Here is a 7,676-nt window from a genome sequence, read left to right on the forward strand (position 1 = left end):
ACCTATTCTTCAAAGAGTTTAGCCTTCGGTGTATTTTATTAGACATCAAGCTTGTTTTTATTGTCTGTGGTAGTATGAGCTACAAGAACACAAACCACCACCCTTCTGCTTCTACCATTAGATACAAGAGTGTACAAATGCCACGTGTACACTCTTATTTGTTGGTGATTATGTATGCCTATAATGTCATACAAGAAACACCTATAAAGTAGATCGCGTCTATGATTTCAGATCTTTGTTGAAAAATGTTTGTTAAAGCATAAACAAACAGGAATTGGATAGCTGTGTTGCTCTGTTCTTTCATCTTCTCAGTCATTTAAGATATCAAAAAGACAATAGATCATTTTAATATAATGTATAGGCATATTTGTCCTAGATAGTACAAGTAAAAAACAAGTGAACAGTGACTGGAATTTAATCTGGCATTAGTCTTCAAGATGCATGTGTTTAGGTTGACCATAAGGTGGCAGTGTTGGATTAAAAAAACATAATCTTGCTCACTGGACAGTATGGAGTGTTAACCACAGTCATTTACCAGGCTATGGTGCTTCTTTTTGTATTAACACAAAAAGTATACAAAACTATTAATAGGTCAATTAAATGTAATGCAAATGAACAATTATTATGGAATTACATTTTCTAAGCAACATGTTTCATTTATTTATTGCAGTCACTAGTTGACGCGTTCACTTTGGACCACAGCACTGTTAACTGTTTGGATAAGCACAGCATCAGACTCAGATAGGTTTGCACTGGTTTGTAACTTAAATGTATTCGAAATGAGTAAGGCTTTCTACTTTGCTGCTTTGCCTATGACCTTTGAAGCTTTGACAGCAATAATTCTGAATACTAAGTATCGTAGTAAATAATGGTAATGCTTTTCAATTGAGCAGAGGTCTACTAATATAAGTGTCACAAAACTGTTTAAAACAATAAGGGGGTCTGAAGGAGGCTCATTGATTAACCTTTCTGACTAAACCTTGACTTCAGCATTGCAGTGAAAAGGTAGCACTATTCATGCAGTTGATTAGTTATGATATCATTTTTTCAAACTTTGGACAAAATTGGTCCCTATTCTGCTAGCACACTTATTAATTGGATCACTTAATCACAGTTATTGAAACAGAGGAATATATGCACATGTTCTTTCCTGCCATGACATGCAATATTTCTCAAGGTAGTTCCAAACTTTTGAACAGAGATACTGATAGTATATAGGCAAGGGTGTACTTTGTATTTATATAGGACAAATACAATTAATTGTTTTGTGTGAATAAAAGCCAAATCCCTTCTGTGCCTCCCTTCTCCAAACACAATTGGTGACATTGCTGACAGGGCCAAATGTAAATTCAATCAAGAGTAGTTCAACAACGCTGTTATTATGAAGGATTAAATCTGACGCGCTTGGAAGATGCTACTGTAGCTGGGAATTAATACATTGCTAAACTAAGATCTGCTTTTAAACATTACATAGGCAGTGGTCATGAGATAATCTCATTGTGACATTTTCGAGTTAAATCGTGGAATCTGTACATGATTTACACAGAGGAAGCCTACAAGTGTAGAATCAGTATGTTTCAGATAGCACACAACAGTATCCATTCCATTCAAAATAATACAAGATTTCATTGCAAATTTATTTCTAGATTTAAGGGAAACGTTGTATAATTGTTGCTTATTTATTTTAAAGATATTTTCCTGGGTATGTACTATACAGTCAACATAAAAGCGGTTGGAAGTGTCTTTGATCAAAAAAACATAGATAACTATGATTTATAAAGGTTCTAATTGGCTTATGGCGACATTAAGATTTAATATTATAGGTTCACTGACAGTTATTAGGAAATTCCACGAGCTTCACTTTCATTCAGATTCCAGAAATGACTGTGGTTAGTTTAAAAAGGTTAAGGCATGTATGCATGCTTTCCATTTGTCTTCAGTTTGAGGTTAAAGTTAAGTATTAAACACAGCCGTCTGGTTTTACTGTTCCTGATAACCACTCATCTTGGACTACTTTACCGAAGGTAACTTTAAGTAAGACACTGATTATGAATAAAAGGGTAATTAATCAGCTATAATGAAAAACTGGAAATAACTTTTTTGTTTTTCTGTCAACTCAAAGTTGAACCTGAATAACATGTACCTAAAAGCATTTAGCCAGGCACATTTTCTATTAACTAGGCAGGTAAATTCCTAAGGTAAACACACATGTGGCTGGTGCCTTCATCAGCATACTTAAGATATCGGTTGATTTAATAATTATATATGGATAACATCACATCATGATGTTTTAGCACAAAATCCACCTGGATCAATAGGGGGTTGATGCAATACAAGGTAATCTCCTAGAATTGTACACATGCTACACAAAACCCATTTGTGTGTTTTTTTTTTGTTTGTTTGTTCGTTTTTTTTCAGCAGCTTATACTGTTGGTTGATCAAACAGTCCAGTTTGTTGTACATTTTACTACACTGTTCATTATAATCTATGATAGAGTGTTTTGAAGTTCTATGTAGCGCATAATAGCTCTTTCTCCCTGTAGCTTGGACTGGCACATTTGTACTTCTTGTGTTAGATTCATTCACATTGGTCTACCATAATGTGGTCATTTTGCCAGACCATGGAAAATAACCTTTACCACAGGAAGTGAAATATCACATCACTAAGAATAAGGAAGTGTACATTTTCTTTAACCCAGGAGTTATTTAAAGAATGTGTTTGATAGTTATCCCCAAGACATTTTTTCTTAGCAGTAACTGTTATTAAAATCTACATAAATAGAGAAATTAACTTTCCTAAGTATTCATTATAAGTTACAAATTACTTAAATCCAAATTTAGCCAAAACATGTGTCCACTGTCATAAAACTAAATATGTTTTTGTTGCTTGAAACAGTTTTATCTCTTAGATGGTGCAAAAGTTATTCGAATCTGACATACCTTCATGCAAACAAAGCAGCATAGCCATCTTGTTAAATGAGAAATAGTCACCTGAGACAGCCTCCCAGGTAGGTGACTGCCTGAACTACCCAGGTAATCCCATAACCTCTCATCTTTCATCATCCCTTTATCCCATCCCCTACTCATCCTCAGCCAACAAGAAGCTTTGACGCAAGATAACTGAACTCTGGTCCAGAAGGTTGTTGTTCACGTCCAGCTTTAAAAAAAATTAAAACATTTTCAGAATTGTATTTCATAGTGTGGAGTTGCATGCAATCAGTGAGAAGGGTTAAATAAAAAAGGTCACCTTCCCAAAACACATTTTTACCTATTGAGTTCTCTAACTCCTCCCAGGCAGGATGGCATTAATATTACTTACCAACATTTTTAAGGTGGATAAGAATCCACAAGAACAGCTTGCTTAGCTACCCTAGTGGTTACATCCAAGATCAATCATTAGTAAGATATATACCATGCCACCTGCTCACTAAAACAAATGAGAGAAAAACAAGATATAAAAAATATTGCAGGTAGCACGAGACATCCAGGCCTACAGGTCATTGACCTTGTAAAACTCCATTAAAGCATTTAGAATTTGTATTACTTTTAAACTTTTACAGACTTGTATGGCACGTTTTCACCTAATTTCTACGGTGGACCTATAAAACGCAACATTTGTTTTTAAATGCTTTTAAATTGTAGTATGTGAAGCCAAATCACAAAGCATTGAATATAAAATATGAAACAGATACTGTCCTCATGTCAAATTGTCACACCTCTACTTCAGCTATATATTGAGTCCGGCATATGTGTTATGGCATTCCTTATTTTGCAGACATTCTCAAGGGGTTCAAAATCCAGTTCATGGTGATCTACTGTTCATGGTACTGACACCTGCAATGCACTTTCTATATCCTTACTTGCCTTTGCAACATACCTCGTAGCCTATTGCATGCAGCTTTCTACAAACTAGCACTGTCCCCCATCCAAAAGGCTCACCTTTCAGAAGTACTTTATCAAGTACGCTGTTTCAGTTCTTAATTGCTTGATAACATGATCTGTGCTACTGAAACATGACACATTGTTTATAATAAATCAATGCGCACTTCTTTCATTTTGGCCATTCACTGCTAATTGATTCAGAAGTTACAATGTTTTGGTCACTTGATATCATCCCCTGAGGACATCTTGATTACTATTATGTGCACATTAAATATTACCGAGACATGAATAGCAGTTTGTATCTCTTTTATGTAAAGTTGATAAATTGTAGTTTTACTACCAGGTTGCACCTGCTGCATAGACACAACTGTTTCATATTTTCTCTTTGAAGTTTAAGGATAAATGGATAACCTCATCTCCTCTCAGTTTATAGTCTTGAAGTAAAAAGACTAATAACTAGAAATATGCAGAACTCGTTTTTTATTGCTCATATGGTGCTATATATGGCAGCATAGATAATGTCACATTTTAGAACTGTTGTATATGATGCACTGGGATTGATATACAGAGAATCTTATTGCTAATGAAGTTCCCGGGGGTTATTAATAGATAATTCAGACTTTAGTTTACACTAGACAATATATTAAAAACCTCAACAGCAACAACACTTTTTGATTTACAGTTCAGGTTCCCATATGAACAGTGTTATAAAACGTGATGAAATGTATGCATTTGGGATAGGTAGGTTAACCCTATAAATGCGAAATTATTTACGTATTACATAATACACCGTGGCAGTGTCACCTATATATATATATATATATATATATATATATATATATATATATATATATATATATATATATATATATTATATATAAACATCAGGAAACACCTCACTGTTATTTATTTGGGGGTGAGTAAATATGCAAGTGTCAGGGTTGACTTACCTAGAAATAGGTATGGTGTGTAGCTTGCCTGCACCATTATACAAAATACAATTTCAAGCACCCACACCCCCCCCCCCCCCCCCCCCCCCCCCCCCCCCCCCCCCCCCCCCCCCCCCCCCCCCCCCCCCCCCCCCCCCCCCCCCCCCCCCCCCCCCCCCCCCCCCCCCCCCCCCCCCCCCCCCCCCCCCCCCCCCCCCCCCCCCCCCCCCCCCCCCCCCCCCCCCCCCCCCCCCCCCCCCCCCCCCCCCCCCCCCCCCCCCCCCCCCCCCCCCCCCCCCCCCCCCCCCCCCCCCCCCCCCCCCCCCCCCCCCCCCCCCCCCCCCCCCCCCCCCCCCCCCCCCCCCCCCCCCCCCCCCCCCCCCCCCCCCCCCCCCCCCCCCCCCCCCCCCCCCCCCCCCCCCCCCCCCCCCCCCCCCCCCCCCCCCCCCCCCCCCCCCCCCCCCCCCCCCCCCCCCCCCCCCCCCCCCCCCCCCCCCCCCCCCCCCCCCCCCCCCCCCCCCCCCCCCCCCCCCCCCCCCCCCCCCCCCCCCCCCCCCCCCCCCCCCCCCCCCCCCCCCCCCCCCCCCCCCCCCCCCCCCCCCCCCCCCCCCCCCCCCCCCCCCCCCCCCCCCCCCCCCCCCCCCCCCCCCCCCCCCCCCCCCCCCCCCCCCCCCCCCCCCCCCCCCCCCCCCCCCCCCCCCCCCCCCCCCCCCCCCCCCCCCCCCCCCCCCCCCCCCCCCCCCCCCCCCCCCCCCCCCCCCCCCCCCCCCCCCCCCCCCCCCCCCCCCCCCCCCCCCCCCCCCCCCCCCCCCCCCCCCCCCCCCCCCCCCCCCCCCCCCCCCCCCCCCCCCCCCCCCCCCCCCCCCCCCCCCCCCCCCCCCCCCCCCCCCCCCCCCCCCCCCCCCCCCCCCCCCCCCCCCCCCCCCCCCCCCCCCCCCCCCCCCCCCCCCCCCCCCCCCCCCCCCCCCCCCCCCCCCCCCCCCCCCCCCCCCCCCCCCCCCCCCCCCCCCCCCCCCCCCCCCCCCCCCCCCCCCCCCCCCCCCCCCCCCCCCCCCCCCCCCCCCCCCCCCCCCCCCCCCCCCCCCCCCCCCCCCCCCCCCCCCCCCCCCCCCCCCCCCCCCCCCCCCCCCCCCCCCCCCCCCCCCCCCCCCCCCCCCCCCCCCCCCCCCCCCCCCCCCCCCCCCCCCCCCCCCCCCCCCCCCCCCCCCCCCCCCCCCCCCCCCCCCCCCCCCCCCCCCCCCCCCCCCCCCCCCCCCCCCCCCCCCCCCCCCCCCCCCCCCCCCCCCCCCCCCCCCCCCCCCCCCCCCCCCCCCCCCCCCCCCCCCCCCCCCCCCCCCCCCCCCCCCCCCCCCCCCCCCCCCCCCCCCCCCCCCCCCCCCCCCCCCCCCCCCCCCCCCCCCCCCCCCCCCCCCCCCCCCCCCCCCCCCCCCCCCCCCCCCCCCCCCCCCCCCCCCCCCCCCCCCCCCCCCCCCCCCCCCCCCCCCCCCCCCCCCCCCCCCCCCCCCCCCCCCCCCCCCCCCCCCCCCCCCCCCCCCCCCCCCCCCCCCCCCCCCCCCCCCCCCCCCCCCCCCCCCCCCCCCCCCCCCCCCCCCCCCCCCCCCCCCCCCCCCCCCCCCCCCCCCCCCCCCCCCCCCCCCCCCCCCCCCCCCCCCCCCCCCCCCCCCCCCCCCCCCCCCCCCCCCCCCCCCCCCCCCCCCCCCCCCCCCCCCCCCCCCCCCCCCCCCCCCCCCCCCCCCCCCCCCCCCCCCCCCCCCCCCCCCCCCCCCCCCCCCCCCCCCCCCCCCCCCCCCCCCCCCCCCCCCCCCCCCCCCCCCCCCCCCCCCCCCCCCCCCCCCCCCCCCCCCCCCCCCCCCCCCCCCCCCCCCCCCCCCCCCCCCCCCCCCCCCCCCCCCCCCCCCCCCCCCCCCCCCCCCCCCCCCCCCCCCCCCCCCCCCCCCCCCCCCCCCCCCCCCCCCCCCCCCCCCCCCCCCCCCCCCCCCCCCCCCCCCCCCCCCCCCCCCCCCCCCCCCCCCCCCCCCCCCCCCCCCCCCCCCCCCCCCCCCCCCCCCCCCCCCCCCCCCCCCCCCCCCCCCCCCCCCCCCCCCCCCCCCCCCCCCCCCCCCCCCCCCCCCCCCCCCCCCCCCCCCCCCCCCCCCCCCCCCCCCCCCCCCCCCCCCCCCCCCCCCCCCCCCCCCCCCCCCCCCCCCCCCCCCCCCCCCCCCCCCCCCCCCCCCCCCCCCCCCCCCCCCCCCCCCCCCCCCCCCCCCCCCCCCCCCCCCCCCCCCCCCCCCCCCCCCCCCCCCCCCCCCCCCCCCCCCCCCCCCCCCCCCCCCCCCCCCCCCCCCCCCCCCCCCCCCCCCCCCCCCCCCCCCCCCCCCCCCCCCCCCCCCCCCCCCCCCCCCCCCCCCCCCCCCCCCCCCCCCCCCCCCCCCCCCCCCCCCCCCCCCCCCCCCCCCCCCCCCCCCCCCCCCCCCCCCCCCCCCCCCCCCCCCCCCCCCCCCCCCCCCCCCCCCCCCCCCCCCCCCCCCCCCCCCCCCCCCCCCCCCCCCCCCCCCCCCCCCCCCCCCCCCCCCCCCCCCCCCCCCCCCCCCCCCCCCCCCCCCCCCCCCCCCCCCCCCCCCCCCCCCCCCCCCCCCCCCCCCCCCCCCCCCCCCCCCCCCCCCCCCCCCCCCCCCCCCCCCCCCCCCCCCCCCCCCCCCCCCCCCCCCCCCCCCCCCCCCCCCCCCCCCCCCCCCCCCCCCCCCCCCCCCCCCCCCCCCCCCCCCCCCCCCCCCCCCCCCCCCCCCCCCCCCCCCCCCCCCCCCCCCCCCCCCCCCCCCCCCCCCCCCCCCCCCCCCCCCCCCCCCCCCCCCCCCCCCCCCCCCCCCCCCCCCCCCCCCCCCCCCC

Source organism: Polyodon spathula, chromosome 11 (assembly GCF_017654505.1).
Source record: "Polyodon spathula isolate WHYD16114869_AA chromosome 11, ASM1765450v1, whole genome shotgun sequence".
Lineage (NCBI taxonomy): Eukaryota > Metazoa > Chordata > Actinopteri > Acipenseriformes > Polyodontidae > Polyodon > Polyodon spathula.